Genomic DNA, 24897 nt, shown 5'->3' on the forward strand with positions numbered 1-24897 from the left:
GTGAAAAGGATTAATAATTAAGACACAACAGGGCCTTGTCATGTCCTTCATGCATGGGAGGCTGGTTGGGGTCAGGTGGTCAAAGGGCCTTGTATGCCATCCTGAGAGATTGGAACCAACACCGCAGAGGGTTGGTAGAATAAAGCCATTCAGCATTCCTGAAACTCTGAGTTTGGCTTTTATAGCCAGAAGGTATTGGAAAGCCCCCCCATTCTCATTGTCTTAGATGTTTCACTTCCATTGTAGTAAAATAATGGAACTGGTATTAGGAATGAAAATCCATAAACATCAAGAAGAATATGGATCCATGACCCATAAAGCTGATTTATTAAGAAAAATTTGCCGAGAAAATTTGATTGGTTTTATTGATGGAATGGCTAGAGTAGAAGATGAAAGGGTTGCAGTAGAAGTCATAGATCTTACTTCAGTAATGCAGCTGATATATTATTTCACAAAATTTTGCTTGACAAATTAATTCAAATTGGGTTGGCGGGGAGCTGTCTGCACAGATTGAGAGCTGGACGAAGATTCAGAAAGCGAGGTTATGACAAACAGTCATGGATGGAGATACTATGAGCTGCCTGATGTGCTCCTGGAAGGGTGATCTGGCTCTGGCTTCACTGAATCTCTTAATTCCCTATTGAGAAGAAGGGATCTTTTGAGAAGAAGGTGTAAATACAGAATGGTCAGCCTTAGCTGATGGGGTCACTTACTGGATGGGCAGGGAAGGTCACTAGGAATTGAGTGACGTGGAGGAGGAATTGGACAGACTGAGCCTACTTAGGTTGAAGCTTCATGGGGAATGTCAGCAAGCCGCGCTTACGGTGGGGCTGCTGAAGAAGCTGGGGATCTTGGCTGGAGTGGTCAGAGTGTGGACCATGATTATGATGATGATTATGTCTCTGTGTCAGATGTCATCTGTGTCCAGATGTAAAAGCGCAAATCCAAATGCCTATAATAGGGCCAGGTGGAGAGATGACAGAAAGAATGTTTGACCCATGCAGCAATGAAAATAAATGTAATTTGTCAACCTCAGTGAGTCTCCCAACCATGATGTTGAGTAAAGTTAGCTGGACCCAAAAGAAGAAATTCGGTAAGAGTTCATGTCTATACAGCTGTCCAAACTATGTGCTTAGAGGTACATACATACACAGTAAAAATAAAGTGAAAAGTAAGAATATGATTATCCCAAAGGTCAGCATGGGGGTGACCTTGGAGGGAGGTCGAGATTGTGATTGGAAGGACAGATAGGTCTTCTGGGGTGCTATGTTCCACTCCTTGACCTGGGACTTGATTACATAGATGTTGGCTTTCTAATTGCTGTTTAAACTGTGGTGCATTTTATGCACTTTCCTGAATATATGACGTATTCTACAATGAAAAAAGGAAAGAAAAAAGAGTTCAGGAACCCTCCAAAGGCAGCAGCCGCTGGTTAGTTCCAACGCACGGCCATGTGACAATGGGGTCAGTGGTGTCAGATCAAACTTTTCAAAGAAGTAAGATACATGAATTTTTTTAAAAAATGTGAAATAAACTTGTAACTAATTCCAAAATTATTTAGACATCGTGTAAGCCGACAATGTGGACCAGATAAAATAGGTCTAAAGGCAAGACTGAGCCCATGACTGCCAGGTTATGACTTTTGTCTCAAAAGTCAAAGATGGAGGGAAGGAGAATATTTTTATCTGGCTGTATTTATCAGCTTTGTTTGCACTGATTTTTTTCTGAGGAACTTTATGATAATTGCTAAGGCAGTAGTGGGTCCTAACTAAGCACTTCCCAAACATGTCAGTCTTTCTACTTGCAACTATTCTATTTTAGCTGGCATTCAGAGAGTTTAAGAATTTTTCACAGTATTAGACAGCTAGTAAGTGGGAGGGCCAATATTTGAACCTAGGCTGATTTGATGGCACAGCCTGTGCCTTTTACTGATTTTGCGGGGGCTGTGAGTAGGCCGCAAACCTGGTGCCTCTTTTCTAGCCCTCTGCTCTGGCAGACATCATTAATGCATCAGTGCTCTTTCCTGCTATGTGGAGACCCGTCTCCTGTGTGCTTCACCCCAGCACTCCAGGAACCCATTCATAATTGATTGGACTTGGTGACTTAGATGAGATGCATTTACTCTTCTGACGTCACGGACTACTTCTCCTGTGATTCAGGGTCAGGATGGACAGTTCCTAAATGGTGCTGTTAGCTCAAGTAATGTCTGTTACAGCCTGGTTCTTCAATAAAGAACTGGTCAACCTGTTGCTCTCTCACAGACCTGGATTATTTTTCCTGCTGTTGACATTGGTCCCGTCGCATCTGCTCCAGAACCAGGATGCTGGCTATGGGCTCTCCAGAGACTGACATGTCCTCAGTGCAGAGAAATCACCTTGAAAGCTGCTCCTCTCACTGTACTTTGAAAGAAGAGCATTATCAAAGGTGACTAAATGGGGTGTTAAATGATCTTTAGAAAAAGGGAAGGACAATGATGTACGTGACATCAGGTTAGTGCGGAAAGGAGAAAGGTGATAATGATACATCCATCTCCTGTATCCTGGTTAGAGACGGACCCAACCACAGGGCCTGCTCCGAGAAACTGCAGACCACTGGGTTCTGGTGGAGCCTGAGGGAACACATGGCCCACCACCCTCATTTCACAAATGAGGGCCAGGGGTGTAATGTGATTCATCCAAGGAGCAAGGATGCTCTTTCCTTCACGCCTGGCCACTCTCGCCATGATAAGAACAAAATGGAGGGCAGTCGTTAAGAGAACTAGTCTTGAGTTTACATCCTGACTCTGTTACGTTCTAGCTGTGTGACTTTGGTTTCTTAACCTGTCGTCTATAAGATGCACATAATAGCAGGACATATTTTATAGAGCTGTAGGGATTATAGGAAGAAATGCAGGTGAAAGTATGTATGTCTGATGCCTGGTGTGAAGCAAGGACTCAAAGGATATCAAAGGATATACACATGTATACACATTTATATATTTACATAAAACCCTCACATCTAATATTCTGGCAGGTAATATGCTGTAAGACCTGTATTTCTAAGGGCTTCAATAGTTAAAATTGACTCTTACTTTATGAGGTTGGATTTATATGGCCATTTCAGTTCTGGCATGTGATCGTAGAAGGACAGCACTGTATCTTTTATAAGGAAATATTGTGTACGTGTTGCTGTGAGAGGCCCCTTGGCCCTGTGCTGGCACCGTTGGCTAAGACATAATGCTTCTTAGTATCAGAATGGCGAATATAAGTGACAGTTTTCCTGCATTGGGCATCTTTTAATAATAGTTGAAAGTTATTTGAAATCAGGTCTTTATAAAGAGAAAAGAAAGCTTCATTTAGAACAAAACAGATATGGGGTGCCTGGGTGGCTCAGTTGGTTAAGTGTCTGACTTCTGCTCGGGTCATGATCTTGCAATTTGAGTTTGAGCCCCGCGTCGGGCTCTGTGCTGACAGCTCGGAGCCTGGAGCCTGCTTCCGATTCTGTGTCCTGTCTCTTGGCCCCTCCCATGCTCATGCTCTGTCTCTCTCTCTGTCTCTCAATAATAAATAAATGTTAAACAAAAATGGAACAAAACAGATACTATTCATAGAAGAAAATGAACTATGTCCTGATGACTATCTGGGGTCTTTCTTGGACAGCCATGGCCATATTGGTCCTAGTGGTGGGAGTGACTGAGCCTAGGCTTGTTAAGGATGGGGCAGTTAGGTAATTACTTACCTGTTGGGAGGAGCTGAGCATCCCAGGGTGGAGTCAGGATCCAGAGCTGAGCAGGCTATTTGAATGAGGGTCAAGGAGAAAGCAGAAGCCAGATGTGAGGCTTTGGGAAGAGACAGGGATTCCAGGGAAGGTGCAGGTCACAGAGCTTCCCATGGCCTGTGGGGTTGCTATCCAAGTTGTCACTGTTTGGTTGTTGTTGTTGGCCTTTCCCAGGAGGAAAGCATGTGTGTTTGGGGGTAGAGGTGGGAAGTCAGGGAGAGAAGGCTGCTGTTAAGGGAACTGAGTCAGTTCAGGCAACAAAGACAGATGAATAGATGGAAATACACATAATAAATATATACTATTTAGGCAATAGGGAAGTAAAATAGGTAAGGTGATACAATAAGCAATGATATATAAGTGACAGGTATAGACAACATACAAGTGATAGATTGGATAGATGGATAACAGATAAGTGGTAATAGAGACTAGCTAAATAGTTAATAGAGTGATGGTTGGTGCATTGGTTTTCTGTTGTTGCTGTAACATGTTACCACAAACCTAGTGGCTTAAAACAGCACAGATTTTCATCTCATAGTTCTATAGGTCAGAAATCTGAGCAGCTAGATTGGTTTCTCTGATCTCAGTTTCATGTGTCCAAAGTCAAGGCATCAGCCAGGCCTGTTGTCCCTTTCTGGAGGCTCTGAGATGAATCTCCTTCCAAGCTCATTCAGATTGTTGCTCGAATTCAGTTCCTCCTAGTTATAAGACCAAGGTTCCCAGGGAGCAAGGGAACAAGTAAGGGAGTAAGTCTCTCTTACTCTTGGAATGTCTCCTGCTTCCCACTTCTGTCTCATTTCTTCTACTTCCTCTTCTGCTTTAAAGGCACACCTGATTATGTCAGGCCCACCAGGATGATCCAGAATAACCTCCCTATTTTAAAGGCAGCTGATTAGAACCTTAATTATATCTTCAAATTCCCTTTATAGCAGTAACTAGGTTTGTGTTTGTCCTATAACTAGGCTGTAGGAATCTTGGGGGACATCTTTATAATTTTGCCTATGACAGTTGGATGGATGCGTGAATGCATGGATAAATAGATAGCTAGATAAGCAGGCTATTGATAGGTAATAAATGGATGGGTAGCTAGCTAGAAAATGGATAGGTAGATATGTGAACAGATGGAAGTATAACATTGATAAGTTAGGTGAATACCAGTTCATGTCTGTTATATAATTACCAATGCTTCCACGAATAGAGTTTGGGTAGAGTTCTTATCCAGGAGTGAGCATGATGATGCCATCAAGGTCTGGATCTGATATTTCCTTTTTCATGATCCTATATTTATGACTTACTTATATGGCCACCACTTACCACATCCTGGTCTTGTGACACTTTATAATTGAAGCTGATATCAGAGTTGGATAGATTTTTTAGTGTTTGTAAGTAATTATCCTATTTTCCATCTCTGCTTATTTATTCTTTTTTAAAAAATGTTTGTTTACTTATCTTTTGAGACAAACACAGAAAGAGAGCATGAGTTTGGGAGGGACAGAGAGAGAGAGGGAGACAGAGAATCCCAAGCAGGTTCCACACTGTCAGCATAGAGCCCAGTGTGGGACTCGAACTCACAACTGTGAGATCATAACCTGAGCCAAAATCAAGAGTTGGATGCTTAACCGACTGAGCCACCCAGGCGCCCCACTGCTTATTTATTCTTGATCCACTCAAAAACATTTACTGAGCAACTACTTTGTGCCAGGCACTGTGAGACATACTAGTGATACAATATATAAGGCAGCTCTCACAAAGCCTATAGTCTAGGGGGAGAAACTGAGAAGTAAACTGGCAATACTGATCTCAGGCAACAGGTCCGACCAGAAGGAGAAATACAAGGTGAAACTCATCAGATGGGCACATAGCCTAGACTTTGGGAGTCTGGGAAACTTTGTAGAAAAAGCAACATCTAATCTGAAACCCCAAGAATGCATAGGGATTAGTCATATAAAGGAAGCGGCTGCCTTGAACACCAGAATCTCATCAACTCTAATTCAGTTGCGCTGGTTATTTCTGTTCCTAATTGCTACTGCACAGATCTGTGCATACACTGCACATTTAGAATGTGTTGGTACTTTCAAATGCAAATGTGTTCTACAAAAATGTCCTTTGCTTGTACAACTCAGCAAAAGTTCTCTGTGACTTTGGTGGTGGTGTGGGTTTTGAGGATTTTATTTTTAATTTAATTTTATTTTTTGCTCCAAGTGGGGAAAGAATTCAGTGTTTGTCAGACTAGGGGCTGCCTGGATAATTCTTTCCCATTACTAAGAGGGTTTTGGGCTCTGTGTGCCATTGCTGTATTCCCCAAGTACAGAGGCTGCTCTTTAAAGCTCTATTTGTAGAAAAAAATGCTGAGGCCACAGAGGTTTTTGTTTAGTTCTTCTCTGCTCCTTAAATATGGGGTCACACTGTGGGGGATAGAGCTGAAGGGTCTAGCAAATAAAGAACTGGGGATTCAAGCTCTCATTCCTTCTCTGTCCTGCCCGTCAAACTCTGGTTTCTGATCGTCGCCTACCTGACCACAACATTCCAGTCAGAACTCCAGTGGTGTCCAGGGAAAAGTGGATCCTGAGAAAGGAGCTGAGATCATGGGAAATCATCTTCCCCCTCCCAGTGTTGTGTGACCTGATGGGTGATACAGGTTCTTGGAATTAACAGTGTGTGAGCTTGTATAAGCCCCTCGCCTCTCTGCACTTCCGTGCCCTAATTCTTAACTCAAGGAAAAGAGTGGAATCAAGGGGTGGCATGTCGCCCTGGGTCAGAGCATCAATTTTACAGTATTTGAATCACAGCCTCACCCCTGACTGGCTGTGTAGCCTTAGGCATGTTACATAACCCTTGTGAACCTCAGTTTCCTCATGTATAAAATGGAGGCAATATTACGCTTTCTAGCACTCAGAGGAACAATGCACATCAAGTAATTAGCCTAGTGCTTGCTAAAAGCCTCTCGGTTTTAATTATTGTCAAATGTTTTACATGGCTCTGATTCCCTAATACAGCCACTTGCTTTAAACACACACACACACACACACACACACACACACACACACACACACACCATGATCTTGATTTATTGACCATGAAGAAATAGTGAGCTGTGGAAAAATGTGATGCATAAAGTGGTGTTAAGAGAAGTTAATAATAAGCAAACAGAAGAGTGTATTTTAGAGGTTTAATTTTTGATCTTATTAACCCACTCTGGAAATTAAAGGTAGATATGGATGTGACATTATTTGATTTTGACAGTGGATTTTAAAATAGGGAGACGTTTCAAAGGCATACTTTCAAATTGTTGTTGAAACGGAATTTAGACTATCAAAATTCTGCCTGTGTGTGCCTTTGTAAAAAATATATTTATGGATAGATAAGCTTTATTCCAATGTCTGCATAAATATGAGTTGATGTTGAACAATAAAAGGTTTCTACAAAGGGCTAACATTTGTTTATTAAACAACAGAACTTAGTCCTGTCCTTCAGTTTGTCTCTGAATTCAGTTGATTGACACCTCATTATTAGTAATCCACTGTCAGAAATCATTTTCACCACATAAAGAATCTGCAGGCTTTGGGTGGCACTTAACCACTTCCCACCCGTGTATGTTTTTATATTAGCAATGAAGTATTGATAGTTTTAGAATGGAGACTAAAATATGTCTGTAGGAAATGATTACAGATGTTGGCAGTGCTGAAAAAGGTGGCAGTTTTTGAAGAGAGAAAGCTTAGTTTTTAGGAGGGTGGCAACCAAGCATGCGGACACCTGAAGGAGTGTCTCTCAAGAAAGAGGTTAAGGAGAGGCTAGAAATATGATTGATGGAAGAGTGGAAGCGAGAACAGGTGAGATGGTGGCATTAGCCTTGAAGAGAAATTAGAGGCTTTTCTTCTTTGAAACAAAAGTAGAGAAAGTAAGGATGGTGTAAACGTGCAGAAGGAGGAAATTGGGGAATGGACGTCCCATTCCTGGATGAATTGAGGTGAGAATTTGGATGTGATTGGCCAAGGATTGGAAAAGGGCAGTCAAGTTTGTTAGTCATTGGAAACAAACAAAGAAACAAAAATGTGGGAAACTAGAGATGATGAATAGAGTCTTAAATTTATTCTTCTAACTATTATTTATTATTTATGTTATGCTGGGAGCTAGAGATAAAGCCGTGAATAAAACAGAGGGTCCCTGATCTCATGGAGCCTGTTAAAGGAAGCTGGTATGTTTAGCCTGAAAATGCAAAGACCAGAGAGAATGCCAAAGATATATCCATATATTTGAAGAGGTGCCAAGCATGTATTGGGAAGAAGTCCTGCCTGTTCTATGTGTACCAAAACAGATCTAAGACCAGTAGGTACAATTTATAGGAAGCAAGATCTTGACTCAAAATAAGTGAGAAATGGGTGCCGTTGGAGGGAGGGAGTCGCCTGTCATTCTGAAGATATTCAAACAGAGAACAGGTAGCCATTGGCCATGATTAATAGAGATGGTTTGAGTGTTAGAAGGCAAGTTGCAGTTGATGAGCTTTTAAGACACCTTACAACTCTGTGAGTCTGTGAATCACTGGGTGTCATCGCACGATGTCACTTTCAGAAGTTATTGCATAGATTGTCATCCTGCTTGAACTGTTGTCACTGTGCATTTACTTTATTTTAAGGGATGGGAGGAACCTGGTAGAAGGTACAAGTCTATTTCCTTTAAAGTAACTACTCTTCTATTTTCTTGTGATTAAGACATTTATTTAAAACCAGGCTTGCTAGTAAAAAGGCATATAATCACTGGTTCTCTTCAGCCCCTGTCATGACAGATTAGCATTAATAATTTAGAGAACAGCAGCATTAAAAGTAATTACAAACTGTCAGAAAGATACAAGAAATATGACATAGTTCATAGCTTCTTTTCAGACCTCAAATATTATTTGAGGGGAAAAATAATTACATTTTCCTGTTCATTTCCTAATACAAATAACTTAGGAAATCTCATAATTCTTGAAATTTGCAATTAATTCATTGAAAAACTAATGTCAGTTTGAAAAAAAGGCCTCTTTGGTCACAAATTTCCACTGTGGAATGATTCCTTAGGGCATATTCCCAATTTCCTTGTCAAGGCTCATTTTAAATGCATTAACATAGCAACATGAATAAATCAACTAGCATTTAAAAATATAAATTGTCTAAACTTCCTTTAATTGTGCACGCATTTAGCTTTTTCTTCTTTGTCTATCTAAATACTACAATCTCTTGATTTAGATGCAACTCCATACAAATCTAAGATATCAGAATCTAGTAAAATTCTTCCCTGTGAACTTTTGTCCAACCCAAGCCTTTTTTGTTCTATCTGTCCTATCCATTGCCACATCTCATATGAAAAACGAGAAGGGTGTTAGTATTAATTTCTTAATAAAATTTATAAGTCCTCTTCCACACCTCTTCTTTCTACAATCCTTTCTTCTTCATGGCATGTACATTTACCCTGAGAAGAAAAAAGACAGAGTGGACACTGTCACTCTGTGCTTCTTTATTATTCTAGACATAGAAGGGAATTTGAGTACCATTCACTTAGAACCTAGACGCTAAGACACATATCTTGTGGTAGTCATGTCACTTTATGTTTTGTTGTTTTGTAAAAACAGAAAACTCTTAGTAAAAATAGTTGTTAGGATATCAGTGGAGCAGTTTGACCTCAGGAACAGAGTGCATGTGGCCAACAGATCCAAACATATTGGAATGAGTTGTTGCATTGATGTCCATGATCTTTTTACCCTTAGAGTACCTGGCATATTGCCAGGAGACAACAAATGTCAGGAAACGGCCAAGGATGTCACATGGAAAATGAGGGAGGGAGAAAAGAAAGAATACGACTGCATTCTTAATATTTGTTGGCTCAAAAAGTCACCATTTTATAGGACATATTCTTTAAAAAAATTTTTTTTAATGTTAATTTATTTTTGAGAGAGAGAGAGAGCATGAACAGGAGAGGGGCAGAGAGAGAGGGAGACACAGAATCAGAAGCAGGCTCCAGGCTCTGGGCTGTCAGCACAGAGCCCGACGCAAGGCTTGAACCCACAGACCGTGAGATCATGACCTGAGCTGAAGTCAGACACTCAACCGGCTGAGCCACCCAGGCGCCCCAGGACATATTCTTTAGGTAGAAGGTCATATGGGTTAGTTTACATGCTATCTTGTGAAATACTGGTTTAGATTAGTTTTATTTGTATCAAATTATTAGAAGCTTAATTGGGTTAATATTCTTTTGAAAAAGAGAGCTAATTTGACTCCTCAGTGTGTACCATAACCTGCACATATGCTCTTATTCTTATCTGTTCCCTTTGTCTCTTCCATGATAACCTGTACTCTTTGGGAAAGTTACTTTTCATACAATGGTTTATAATGATGTGGATGCATTAGATTACTTGGGGATAAGACTTTATACTACAGCCTTTTTATAAAAAGTCCTGTATTGACAGAGATGCATATACACATATATTTTTTTAATTTACATCCAAATTAGTTAGCATATAGTGCAACAAAGATTTCGGGAGTAGATTCCTTAATGCCCCTTACCCATTTAGCCCACCCCCCCTCCCACAACCCCTCCAGCAACCCTCTGTTCTGCATATTTAAGAGCCTCTTATGTTTTGTCCCCCTCCCTGTTTTTATATTATTTTTGCTTCTCTTCCCTTCTGTTCATCAGTTTTGTATCCTAAAGTCCTCATATGAGTGAAGTCATATGATATTTGTCTTTCTCTGACTGACTGATTTCGCTTAGCATAATACCCTCCAGTTCCATCCATGTAGTTGCAGATGGCAAGATTTCATTCTTTTTGATTGCTGAGTAATACTCCATTGTATAGATGCATATATTTTGAGATAAAAATTATGTTACCCTCTTTAAAAAATTTTTTTTAATGTTTTATTTATTTTTGAGACAGAGAGAGAGCACGAGCAGGGGAGGGGCAGAGAGAGGGAGACACAGAATGCAAAGCAGGCTCCAGGTTCTGAGCTGTCCCAGAGCCCATCACGGGGCTCGAACCCACAAACTGTAAGATCATGACCTGAGCTGAAGTTGGACGCTTAACCAACTGAGCCACCCAGGCACCCCATGTTACCCTCTTTAACAACTGATATAACACAGCTCCCTATGAGGAAAGCCTTTAAAAATACTCTTTAATGTTTGCTTATGATACAGGTCATTCATACTCACCATAGAACAGTTAGGATAAAGAAAACCAGATGATCACAAAGAAGAAAATGAAAATTCACTATCCAGTGGTAATAACTATTATCAAGTTGTGTTTGGCCTTCTAAAATTTTTTCATGCACTTATATCTTTTAAAACAGTGAATCATATTGTACAGGCTCTTTGGGACCAGCTTTGTTCTTTCAACACTGTATAATGGATGTCTTCCCTTATTGACAAACACGCAACTTTATCTCTGTTTCTAATGACTACTTAATTTAAGCCATTGTTCTTTAAGCATGCCCTATCATTGGAAATTCAGATAATTTCTACTCTGTTGCCATTAAAGAATTCTGCGATGGACATCCTTATAGTTCTCCCCATTCCTGCCTCTGCATTCATTTAAGACACTCTCAGACATCCAGGTCTGTCAGGGAGTAACTGCCATCCCAGACAGAAATAGAGTCAAATCCAATTCTTAGTGCTGTGTGGGCAGGGTCTGACCAAAGGAAAAAGTGAACCAGAAGGATGAAGCTGTGGGCCAAGGAGAGTCTTCATCATATTTTACTCTTTCTGCTGAACATCTTCTCCTTCTGTTAATTCTGTATTAATAATGGTGGCCATCTACATAATCCTTTCCCTAAGAAAGTCATGGATTTCCTCAGCCATAGTTATTGGAGTGGACATTACATTTACCCTGAAGGGCAGTTGACCTTCTTAAAAAACAAAACTATCTGTCTGTCTATCTATCTATCTATCTGTCATCCAACTATCTATCACCTATTTTATCCATCTATCTGTATGTCTGTCTAGCTGAAATTTGTAAATAAAGCCAAAAGAACCCACCATGTCCTTTCTTCTTTTTCTTGGTGCAGAATTTTATTTTTTTCAGCTTTATTGAGAAATAATTGACATATAAAATTATAAGATGTTTATTTATTTATTTTACATGTTTATTTTTATTTTTGAGACTGAGAGAGACAGAGCGTGAGTAGGGGAGGGGCAGAGAGGGAGGGAGTTAGAATCTGAAGCAGGCTCCAGGCTCTCAGCTGTCAGCACAGAGCCTGATGTGGGGCTCAAACTCAGGAACCAGGAGATCATGACCTGAGCCGAGGTCTGAGGCTTAATTGACTGAGCCACCCAGGCGCCCTCATACTGTAAGATATTTAAATCACTGTGATGATTTTACATTTGCATATCCTTTCAATGTCATGCTAGAATACTCAGTAGCAAGCCCACCTAAAGTTTATTTGACTATTTAAGGCAGGGGTCAGCAAATTTTTTCTATAGAAAACCAGGTGACAAATATTTTAGGCTCTGCAAGCCATATGGTCTTTGTCACAATTAATCAATTTTGCTGTTGTATTGGAAGCAGCCACAGACAGTGCATAAACAAATGTGACTATATTTCAATAAAACTTTATTTACAAAAACATGAGACAGACCAGAATGGCCCATATGCCTTAGTTTGATGTGTCCCTGCTCCTGGGGAATGTAATTTTGTTTGACTTACTATTTACTAATAACTGACAAGGTACAAACTGTTTTTGTCTGATAGAGATGCAAACGATTTATGTGCAATAGAAAGAAATAACCCCAGTGGTTATGCTTTTATTGCCTTGTAGGACACTAGCTAGTTTAGAATCTGATTTAGCAAACTTCACCCAGCAGTCCCCCTCCTCTGTGTATCGATTTCTGTATCCAGCTTTGTCATCCTGCTGGTTCTCTCACTGATAAGTTAAATAAAACTTTGGCATATGCCCATTGTTTATATGGGAATCATGTTATTAACTTTTTGAAAATTGTACTTCGACAGCCTGACAGCCCTCAAGAAAAAGAACTTTGTAAGCAGCACGACCTTCAAAGGTCAGCTCAACCTTGCATCTGCTGTTTTCTGCCAACAGATCTGTCTGGCTTTCTGTTTGTCTCTCCCTTGCTGTGACCAGATTACTTACTGTCCCTGTGGCCTCACCTTTTGTCCCTAAGAAGCTCCACTTTTTGAGGACAGGTCATCCTCATCGACAGAGGGATAGTCTTGTTTCTAAACATTTGTGACAGTTCTGCTAAGTACATGCTGTGGCTGGTGGGATAGTTCCATTAGCAACTCGCTTAGGAAGAGTAACACATTTAGCTAGATTATTAAAAAAAAAGTCTTCACACTTTTTCCTGTTCCAATTTCATCCTGAAAACAGAACCAAGCCTGTTAATACCCTTAGGGTTTGGCAGAGAGCCTTGTATTCAAGGGTCACACTGCAGCATACTGCCTTAGGGGTTCACTGTCACCTCCAGTGACCAAGCATCTATGCTCAACATCCCCTTCTTGCCCAGAGCTTTGCCATGTTTTTTTTTTCCCTTTTTAATAAGCTGTTTTGTGGTTACTGAATACAGGATGTGATTCTCCACTCTTTCCCTGCAGCATCTCATTTGATTCCCCCCTGCCACGGCCGTCCCAGCTACCCTATGAGGCTACCACTGTTTGTGTTATAACCACTACCTTCCACCTGCTGCTGTCTACCACTGAGAGAGATCTGAGAATTCAAAAAAGGCTAGTAACTTGCTCAAGGTCACATGGCCAGTAAATGGTAGAGCTAGGGTTTTGATCTAGTTCTGTCTACCCCCAAAACTCAAGCCCTTAGTCTGTATTGTATGGTCTCCCCAACTTCCCTCTCCTAGATCAGCTGCCTGGGCATGTCCTCAGATCAGACCTAGTTTCATTCTTGGGCCTTTATGATGATGACAGATAAGATTATGCTAATACTAAAATTTATTTCTTCTTTTTCTTTTTTAAAAATCAATACTTTAGTTGTTTTTTTTTTTTTATAGTTTTAGGTTCACAGCAAAATCAAAGGAAAATTACAGAGGTTTTTCATATACTCCTTGCCCCCAAACATGCATAGCATTTCCTATTATCAATATCACCCACCAGATTGGACTGATTACAGTTGATGAACCTACAGTGATCCATCATAATCACCCAAAGTCCATAGTTACATCATAGTTCACTCTCAGTGTTGTACATTCTGTGGGTCTGGACAAATGTATAATGACATGTATCTATCATTATGATATCATACTAGAGTAGTTTTACTGCCCTAATCATCCCTCCCTCTCCTCTAATCTCTGGAAACTACTGATTTTTTTACTGTCTCCACAATTTTATCTTTTTCATAATGTGATACAGTTGGAATCATAAGCATGTAGCCTTATCAGATTGGCTTCTTTCACTTAGTAATATGTATTTAAGGTTCTTCTCTGTCTTCTTATGGCTTAATAATACATTTCTTTTTTTTGTTTTTATGTTTTGTTTATGGAAGTAATGTCTGCACCCCATGTGGGGCTTGGACCCACGACTCTGAGATCAGGAGTGCACACTCTTCCAACTGAGCCAGACAGATGGCCCTGAATTTCTTTTTAGTGATGAATAATATTCCATTGTTTGGATGTACCACAGACCACAGTTTATTTATCCATTCACCTACTAAAGGACATTTTGCTTGCTTCCAAATTTTGGGAAATAGGAAGACAGCTACTGCAAATACCCGTGTGCAGGTTTTTGTGTGGGCATAAGTTTTCAACTTCTTTGGGTAAATACCAAGGACTACACTGGCTGGATTGCACGGTAAGAGTGTGTTTAGTTTTGTAAGAATCCACCAGACTGTCTTCTGAAGTGGCTGTGCCATGTTACGTTCCCACCAGCAGTGAATGAGAATTCCTGTTGCTTCCCATCTTGCCAGCATTTGGTGTTGTCAGTGTTCTGGATTTGAGCCATCCTAATAGGTCTATAGGGATATCTCATTGTTGTTTTAACTTGTGTTTCCCTGGTGGCATATCACATGGAGCATCTTTTCATGTAATTATTAGCATCTACATATCTTCTTTGGAGTGGTGTCTGTTAAGGTCCTTCGTCCATTTTTAGTTTGGGTTGTTTGTTTTTTTTACTGTGTAATTTTCAGAGTTCTTTGTATACTTTGGATGAGTCATTTACCAGATAGGTGTTTTTCTTTTTATTTATTTATATTTTTAAAATGTTTATTTATTTATTTACTTTGAGAAGTGAGGGGCAGAGGGAGAGGGAGAGAGAGAATCCCAAGCAGCTCCATGCTGCCAGTGCAGAGTTCGATGAAGGGCTCCATCCCATGAAACAGTTGGACACTTAACTGATTGAGCCACCCAGATGGCCCCAGATGTGTATTTTTAAAATATTTTTTTCCCCAGTCTGTATCTTATCTTCTCATTCCCTTGACACTGGTTTTTGGTTTTGTTTTTTTTACAGAGCAGAAGTTTTTAATTTTAGTGAAGTCCACCTTATTATTTATTTTATGGATTGAGCATTTGATGTTATACATAAAAAGTCATCACTATACTAAAGTCCTCTATATTTTCTCCTATGTTATCTAATAGGAGTTTATTTTTTCCAATTACATTTAGGTCTGTGGTCCATTTTGGGCCAATGTTTGTGAAGGGTATAAGGTCTGTGTCTAGATTCATTTTTCTACCTGTGGATGCTCAGTTGTTCCAGCATGATTTGTTGAAGAGACTATCTTTTTTCCATTGAATTGCTTTTGCTCCTTGGCTCCTATATTCTGTTCCACTGATCTATTTGTCTGTTCTTTTACCAGTGCCACACTGTCTTGATGACTGTAGCTTTAAATTAAGTCTTGAAGCCAGATAGTGTCAGTCCTGCAACATGTTCTTCTACAATATCATGTTGGCTATTCTGAGTCTCTTGCCTCTGCATATAAACATCTGCAAAATTACCTGCTAAGATTTCAATTTGGATTGCATTGAATATAGATCAAGTTGGGAGGAACGGTCATCTTGCCAATTTTGATGCTTCCTATCCATTTATATGGGATATCTCCTTATTTATTTAGTTCTTTTTTGACTTCTTTCATCAGGGGTTTGTAGTTTTCCTCATATAGACTTTATACATATTTCATTCAATTTATACCTAAGTGTTTCATTTCTGGGTGCTAATGTAAATGATACTGTTTTTAGTTTCAGATTCTACTTGTTCATTGTTAGTGTATAGGAAAGGAGCTGACATTTGTATATTAACCTTGTGTCACACAACCTCGCTGTAATCACTGATTAGTTTTAACTTTTCTTGTGAATTATTTTGGGTTTCCTATAAAGGTGATCATGTCATCTGAGAACAAAGACAGTTTTATTTCTTCCTTCTCAATCCATATACTTTTAATTTCTTTTTCTTGTCCTATTGGACTAGGTAGAACTTCCAGAATAATGTTGAAAAGGAATGTTGAGAGAGGACATACTTGCTTTGTAACTGATCTTAGTGGCAAAGCTTTGAGTTTCTCACCATTGGATATGACATTAGTTATATTTTTATAACTATCCTTTATCAAGTTGAGGAAGTTCCTCTCTTTCTAGTGTGTGGACAGTTTTTATCATGAAAGAGTATCAAATTTAGTTAAATGCTTTTTTCTGTGTATTGATATGATGATGTGATTTTTCTTTTTTAGTCTCTTGGTGTAATGGATTACATTAATTGACTTCCAAATGTTGAATCAGCCTTGCTTACCTGAGATAAATACCACTTGGTCATGATGCATTCTCCTTTTTATACATTGTTGGATTTGATTTACTCACATTTTGTTGAGGATTTTTGCATCTGTGTTTATGAGACATAATGGTCTGTTTATTTTTTCTTATAATTTATTCCTTTGCCTGGTTTTAGTATCAAGGTAAAGCTGGCCTCATAGAATGTGTTAGGAGATAATCCTTCTGCATATATATTCTGAAAGAGATTATAGACACTTTGTATAATTTCTTCTTTAGATTTTGTTAGAAGTCACTAGTAAACCCATTTGGGCTTGATGCTTTCTTTTCATTTTGCTTTAATTTTTGTGTGTAGAGCTAGGTAGGGGTTGAGGTGTGTGTGTGTGTGTGTGTGTACAATGTGTGTGTATATATATGTACATGTGTATGTATATACAAATACATGTATATTTGTATGATTTTTCTAGCATCAGTTTGTTGAAAAGACTATTCTTTCTCAACAAACAAACAAACACGAAGACTATTCTCCATTAAATCACCTTTGAATCTTTGTAAAAACTCAATTGTCCACACATGTGTATTTCTGGGCTCTCTATTCTTTTACATTTGTCTTTTTGTCTACCTGTTCACTGGTACCATACTGTCTTGATTGTTTTCTACAAGTAGTCTCACAGTTGTAGTGTGAATCTTCCCAAGTGTTTCTTCCCATTCACAGTTATTTTGGTTATTCTGAGTCTTCTGCATTTCTAAATAAATTTTAGAACCAGATGGTGAATTTCTAAAAAAAAATATCTGCTGGGATTTTTATTAAGAATGGTTTGAATCTACATATCCATTTGCGAAGAAAATTTTACATATTAACAGTGTTGAGTCTTTTGATACATAAGCATGGTATCTCTCCATTTACGTAGGCTTTTAATATTTCTGAACAATGTTTTGTAGTTTTCAGCATACATGTCCTGCACGTTTTGGTCAGTTTATCTCTATGTATTTCATAATTTTGATGGTATTGTAAATAGTATTGTTGTTTAATTTTAAATTCTGATTATTTGTTACTAGTATGTAATACAGTTTTTAAATATATTGATCTTATATCCTTAATCATTCCCAAACTCTTGGATTAGTTTCAGAAATTTTTTTGTATATCATATGAGAATTTTTCTTTTTACATAGTTGATCGTGTCACTGGTGAATAGGGGTAGCATTACTTCAGTCTCAATGTTTTTATTTATTTATTATTATTATTTTTTGGCCTTATTTCACTGGCTGTAACCCCAGGACAATGTTTAATAGAAATGGTGAGATTGTATATTCTTGCTTATTCCTGATTTTAGAGGTAAAATATTTAGCTCTTCACCATTAAGAGTTATGTTAGCTACATTATTTTTGTAGATATCCTTATCTGATTGAGGAGTTCTGTTCTTAGTTTGTTGAGATTTTTTTTAAAAAATCAGAATTAAATGGTGGATTTTGTTGAACGCTTTTTGTGAATCAATTGAAATTATTAAATGGCTAAGTTTTAAAATTTTCTATCATTAATTACTTTGATTTTCTTTTTTCTTTTCATTTTTTTTTTTCAACATTTATTTATTTTTGGGACAGAGAGAGACAGAGCATGAACAGGGGAGGGGCAGAGAGAGAGGGAGACACAGAATCAGAAACAGGCTCCAGGCTCTGAGCCATCAGCCCAGAGCCTGACACGGGGCTCAAACTCACGGAGAGCGAGATCGTGACCTGGCTGAAGTCGGATGCTTAACCAACTGCGCCACCCAGGCGCCCCTGATTTTCAAATGTTAAATCAAACTTCTGTTCCTGGGATAATCTCACTTGGTCATGATGTATTATTATTTTATACATTGTTGGATTCAATGTGCTCATATGTTGTTACTATTTTTTTCATCTATATTCATGAGAGACACTGGCCTGTGGTTTTCTTTTTTTTTTTTCCTTTTTCTTTTGCAGTGCTTCTCTTTCTCTTTTGAAGCAGAGTAAAGGGCCTCATAGAATTAGTTCAGAAGTATTCCCTTCTCTTCAATTCTCTGGAAAAGTTTGCCTAGAATTGGGATTATTATTCCCTTAAATGTTTGGTAGCAGTTCCTTTGCAACCACCTGAACCTGGAGTTTTCTTTGTGGGAGTTTTTAACAACTAATCTGTTTGTTGTTTTGCTATTTAGGTAATCTAGCTCTTCTTGAGTAAACTTGGAAAGTTTGTGCCTTTTGAGTCATTGGTCCATTTTGTCTAAGTTGTCAAATCTATTGGCATAAATTGTTTACAATATTTTCTTATTATCCTTTGGCTATATGTAGAATCTTTAGTGATGTCACCTGTTTTATTTCTAATATTGGAAATTTGTGTCTTTCTTTTTTTCCTGATGGCTAGATTTTTTTTTTTTTTTCAATGTTACTGAGCTTCTCAAGGAACCAAGTTTTGGTCTTATTGTTTTTCTGTGTTGTTTTCTAATTCACTGATTTCCATGCTGATGTTTATTTCCTTCCTTTTGCTTACTTTGGGTTTTATTTGCTCCTCTTTTTCTAGTTTTTGTGGTGGAAGTTGAAGTCGTTGATTTGAGACCTTTGTGTTTTTCTCATATAAGCATTTTAGTGTTATAAATTTTCCTATAAGTACTGCTCTAGCTACATTTAGCAAATTTTGAATAAATTGTGTTTTCATTTTCATTGAATTGAAAATACTGTTGGTTTCTTCTTGACTCATTATTTAGATTTTTTTTAGTTTTTTTTATTTTGAGGTGGGGAGGGGCAGAACGGGAGAGAGAAAATCCCAAGCAACGTGGGGCTAAAACCCATGAACTGTGAGATCATGACTAGAGCTGAAATCAAGAGATGGACCCTTAACTGACGGACCCACCCTGGCGCCCTGACTCTTGGATTATTTAGCAGTGTGTTACTTAGTTTCCAAATATCTAGAAGATTTTCGACATCTCTTTCCGTTCTTAATTTGTAATTTAATCCCACTGTGGGCAGAGAACACACATTATATGACTTGAATCCTTGTAAATTTGTTGAGACTTATTTTTTGGCCTTTAATATGAGCTGTTTTTATATATATTACATGTACATCTGAAAAGAATGTTTACTGTTGATAAGTGTTACAGTAATGTTACTTAGATTAAGTTGGTTGAGTGTTGTCTAAGCTTTTTTTCTTTTTTCTTTTTACTGATTTTCTGTGGTTTATCGATAATTAAAAGAGGAGTATTGAAATCTTTGACAAAAATGACACTTTATATATTTCTCATGGAAGTTTCCATCACTTCTGGATTTACTTGGTTTAGGTATGTGATATTCCTGATGAATTGACTTCTATCATCTGAAGTGGCTATATTTAATTTTGGTGAAGTTTTTTTTTAAACTTTGTCTGATATTAATATAGCCTCCTCATTTTTAAAAAAGATTTTATTTTTAAGTAATCTCTACACCCAACATGGAGCTTAGATTCAAAACCTTGAAATCAAGAGTCACATGCTTTTCTGACTGAGAGCCAGGTGTCCCTAGCCTCTTCCTTTTAATCTCAAATAGTATTAGCATGATATATATCTTTTCATCAATTTACCTTTAATTTTTATATTTAATATGAGTTTCTTGCAGGCAGCATGTAAGGGTATTACTTTTTTTGTATCTAACTTGACAATTTGATTTTTAATTGAGGGATTTAGGTTATTTACATATAATTTGAGTATTGTGCTTGGGCTTACATACATATATTTGGGCTACATCCTTTTCTTTGTTTTCTGTTGTCTCCTTTTAAATCCTTTTTTACTATTTTTCCACTTTGTTTTTGGATTAATTTTCCTGATTCCATTTTTTGTCCTTTGTTGGTTTATTAGCTATAACTTTTCATTGTGTTATTTTAGTGGTTGCTTCAGGGTTTAAAACTTTACATATATGTGCTTATATATGTATGTATGTGTATGTGTGTGAATACTTTAAGCAGTTGTTTTAATAAATATTTAAGTGATAAAATTAAGTGGTGAGAAAAAAATTATTGTATTTATACAGGCAGTTAAAATTTCTGAATCCAGGTTTATATCTGGAATAATTTTTTTCTTCATAAATGACCTTTTAATAATTTTTGAGTTACGAGTCTGCCGTTATAAATTCTTTCACGTTGTCGTGTGTCTGAAAAAGTATTTGGCTTAAATTTTTTTTTTATTTGATTGTGGTTGTCACACAATGTTACATTAGTTTCAGACGTACAACATAGTGATTCATCAGGTTTATACATGATGCTATGCTCACCACAAGTGTAGCCACCATCTGTTACCATACAATGCTATTATCATATCATTGACAATATTTCTTATGCTGTGCCTTTTATATCTGTGACTGATTCATCCCATAGCTAGAAGCCTGTATCTCCCTCTCCTCTTTACTCATTTTGCCCATCCTCGTAACCCCCTTCCCTCTGGCAGTTATCAGTTTGTTCTCTGTATTTACAGATGTGATTCTGATTTTTATTTGTCTATTCATTTTTTTTTTTAGATTCCTTTTATAGGTGATATAATATAGTATTTGTCTTTCCCACACTGATTCATTTCACTTAGTGTAATACCCTCTAGGCCCATCCATGTTTTCTCAAATGTCGTGAGCCCATTCATTTTTTTAAGATTATTTATTTATTTTGAGAAAGAGAGAGCACAAGTGGGGGGAGGGGCAGAGACAGGGTGAATCAGAATCCCAAGCATGCTCCCCACCATCAATGCTGAGCCCCACACCTGAGCCAATATCAAGAGTCAGATGCTTAACCGGCTGAGCCACCCATGTGCCTCCCATGGTACTCCATCGTGGCCAGAAACAGAAATCAAACCAAGATACTATTCAGTTAAAGGAAGCTATACTAACAAATATATCTGGTAGTATGCATAAACTAGACTGTCTCAGACAAACTGGGATGTGTGGTTACTCTGTATGTATAAAGTACCTAACCTGAATTAATTCAATTAGTTTAAATAGTAACTCTTTGGAATAGGTGATAGCAGTTAGCTTCATCCACCCATGAGATAACGTGAGGTGGGTAGATGTTAACTCAGATTCCACAGGCAAGTTGTAAGTGGTGTAGCAGGGATTTGAACCCAAGAACACTGCTCCTGAGCCCAGGCTGATTGGCACTTGTCACCATCACTACTGTCAACACACCTTGGGAAGGTTAGAATTAGATGATGTTACCTACAAGACCCAGTTTCCAGTAGACCCTGCATCAGCGCTGGGCCCTGGGAGCCTTCTGAGGTCCAGATCTTTTTTTGTTTCCTTCTTTATTGATTTCATGGAATCTCTGAGCTCTGTTCCCCTCTCACCTCTTCCATCCAGTGTGGTTTGCTTATTTCTCCTGCCAGTTAACCTGAGGACTGGGACTCAGCCTAGTGTCTCCATGCTCCTCTGACCTCAAAACTGGCATCTCCTGCTGAATCCTGATCAAACCACGGCAGGATGTGCTGTGCTTATTGAGTTTTGTATCTGTCCTTGGGGTGCTGGTTCCCTTGAACCTATTGGCTACCTGGCCAACCAGCTCTGCCTCACTCACCCTCTCTATCAATCTCTCTGTTGTCCTCCTGTCCCCTCATGCATCATACATATTATGACACCAATTATATCTCATAGACAGACTACTATAGTAGTCCCCTGAGAGATAAGGCCACCTTAGCATTGAACACACTCATGAAACTAAACTCCCCATTTGCATTCAGTCCTGTCTCTTCCATCAGTCCACCAGCTGGGGGGAAAAAGCCACATCAAGCAGGCCGATTTAAAGCAGCACACTGATTATACAAGTTTAAGCACTTTTCCTCCAAGTTTCCCCTTCCCTCCTTCCCATCATTCAGCTCTCCTCCTCTCTCCCTGCCCATCACTGTCTCTGGAGGCCACCCACAGTGGTCTCTTCTTTGTTTCCCTATCTCTAGTCGGCCAAGGATATGCCTTTGTTCCCTTATCTTGCCTTGTTCAGGAATGTTATCTGTGTGGAGGCCTAATTTGTTTCATCACCTCCTTCACCTCCCCAAGACCTTCACTCCACTGCTTTCTTACAAAGGTCAACTCTAGTCCCCTCTCTCAGGAATTTGCTCCTTATCTATGTAGCAAGGATGCATTTTATTCCCCAACACCATGGGGCAAGACATGGCACATTCCCGTAGTTGTGTAAATCAAGTTTAATCTGCAGTAGCAGAAAATTCAATCTTTGTCCTTACCTGAGATTCTTCTACTTCCTACCTCATACAGTCCAGCAGAGGCTCAGGAAGTCTTTGCAGGGCAGCATTTCCAAGGAAGGGTCCACTTGCCTTGGCCTACACGGGTCACCACTTACAGGCTCATTTTTCCAGCCTTGAAGTTCACTTGAAGGGAAAACCCTGAGGTTTCCATGCCAAGCTTGGGCATGGCTCTGCGGTTCTTGGGGCTAAAGCTTCCACTGTTCAGTCACGACCCCAGCCACCAACAGCCACCAGGTGTGGACCAGCTCATGTGGGAACTGCAAAGGACTTTGTGCTTGTTGTCTTGCTGAATAAATATTTACCTGTCTTCAAATCAAGTTTCCTGAAAAAGCCCAAGCATCTAACTTTCCCTTCTGTCTGTATAGTATAACCTACTGTAACATTTCTCAGAGAGGCAAGGCTTTTGGAAAAAAATAGCTAGGAAGGACATTTTCTTCTCTGCCTGGCAGACCTGCTGTTTTTTGTTTTTTTGTTTTTTTTAAGCTCTGGCCCACTAAAGCACAACCAAGGCAACATTATACAAAGAAGGGACTACCTTTCTGAGTCTGCAAGAGAAAACTAACCTACAGTAGGGAAGACAAAACACACATTTATATCTTTATATTCTGGTTCCTGTTACTTGTTAGCTACATGACCTTGGGCAGGTCTGATTTTCTTTATCTATAAACTTGGGATTATAAAAACTCTGCCTTCCTACTTCTTAGGGTTGTTTTTGAGAATTTAATTAATGGAGGTATAAATGTGTAGGGCAGTGCTGTAAAGTGTTAGCCATTGTTACTATTTGCTAATTATACTGCTTGTGAGATTTTCTGTGCTGTCCATTTTCTGCAAGCCATCACATTTTATTCAAAGTCAGCACTTAAGGTGAATACCTTGTATAGCCCAAATTACCTCCAAATTCCCCTGGAGACTAGCCCTCATATTTTCTGATAAGTCAACCCAGCCGGTTTTCCTGCTAGCACTAAATCCAATTGTGTTTTTGTGGGTTGAGCTCCAGATAAACGCATTGCTTACAGATTTATACTTCCCTCTCACAGTCAATCTGGAGCAGGCATTCATTTATTGAAAAATGGTAGGATAATCTACACTGCTTAATTTTGCCCTCTTTCTCTGTGCTGAGTGCATATGGTTGAATTCACATAAGTTAAACACCAATAAACTCTAAATCCAAGGCTGCCTGACGTCCATCCTGTCCTAAGCACAGACAGGTAAGAAGCTGAAGTCCCTTTCTATTTCAGGGGCGGTCATGATAACATTTGCCAGGCAGGGCAGAAATGAGAAGTTCAAAGAGTCATCCTTCAATACCCTCATGATGCTCAAAGGCAGGTGATTTGCTCCTCCATTGGAATCTTCACTGGGGCCTCATCTCTCCCTTGTCACAATATTTAGTGAAATCTTTGGGTGGTTTACACTAGGCATGAAGTGGTGTGTATTAAGCTTCACTATGGTATGTTCTTCATCGTTGGTAGAGAGTGTACAAGGGTTATACAACTGTATGTTACTGTTGAGCCTAACCTGTAATTTCTGCTCGTATCAGGGTAGACTCTTCTTTTTTTAAAATATGTATTTATTTTGAGAAAGAGAGAGAGTGAGAGGCAGGCAGGCAGAGAGAGAGAGATAGAGAGAGAGGGAGAGAGAGAGAAGCAGGCAGGCAGAGAGAGAGAGAGAGGAAACCTAAGCAGGCTCCATGCTATCAGCACCCTATGTGGGGCTTGAACTCATGAGCCAAAACCGAGTCAGACGCTTGACCAACTGAGCTACCCAGGTGCCCCAAAAATAGACTCTTCTAAAGGGGTTGATGTAGGCAAATATTAGCCACATACACTTGAATGGAGGGAAAAATAAAAACTGAGATAACAATCCACTGGATCAGGCACCCAGAGATTTTTGGTTTCTCCTGCCTTGGTCATTAATTCACCATGTTGTCTCTGGTGAGTCCTTTTTCCTTCCTGAGACACAGTTTTCTCACCTGTGAGATGAGGGAGTTGCACATGATGACTTCCCAGCTCTACTGTCCTATATTCTGTGACTCCACTTAATTAGTATTAGCTATTCTTTGAAGCCTCCCTATGATAGAAAAGACTTTGGGGAATGGACCAGAGAATGTTAATTGTTTCTTGGGAAAAGTCACTCACTGTAGGCAGCATGGTAGTTTCAGTTTCCCTTGGGGAACCACTCCTGCTCTGATTTTTGTTTATGTAATTGGGTGAGGCTCAGTTCACCACTCAGCTGCAAGGTTTATTCCAAG

The 24897-nt window shown here is 39.0% G+C and overlaps 1 long non-coding RNA gene across 1 annotated transcript; it reads right to left on the minus strand.

The window, feature by feature from the left end:
• Positions 1-288: 288 nt before the first annotated feature.
• Positions 289-22992, minus strand: LOC123578335. The gene is made up of 4 exons (XR_006702322.1): positions 22629-22992; positions 3718-3772; positions 2264-2399; positions 289-952 (listed from the first exon to the last, which is right to left on the minus strand). It is a non-coding gene; the product is annotated as an uncharacterized LOC123578335 (long non-coding RNA).
• Between the last annotated feature and the right edge of the window lie 1905 nt (positions 22993-24897).

This window comes from Leopardus geoffroyi, chromosome E2, assembly GCF_018350155.1.
Source record: "Leopardus geoffroyi isolate Oge1 chromosome E2, O.geoffroyi_Oge1_pat1.0, whole genome shotgun sequence".
NCBI lineage: Eukaryota > Metazoa > Chordata > Mammalia > Carnivora > Felidae > Leopardus > Leopardus geoffroyi.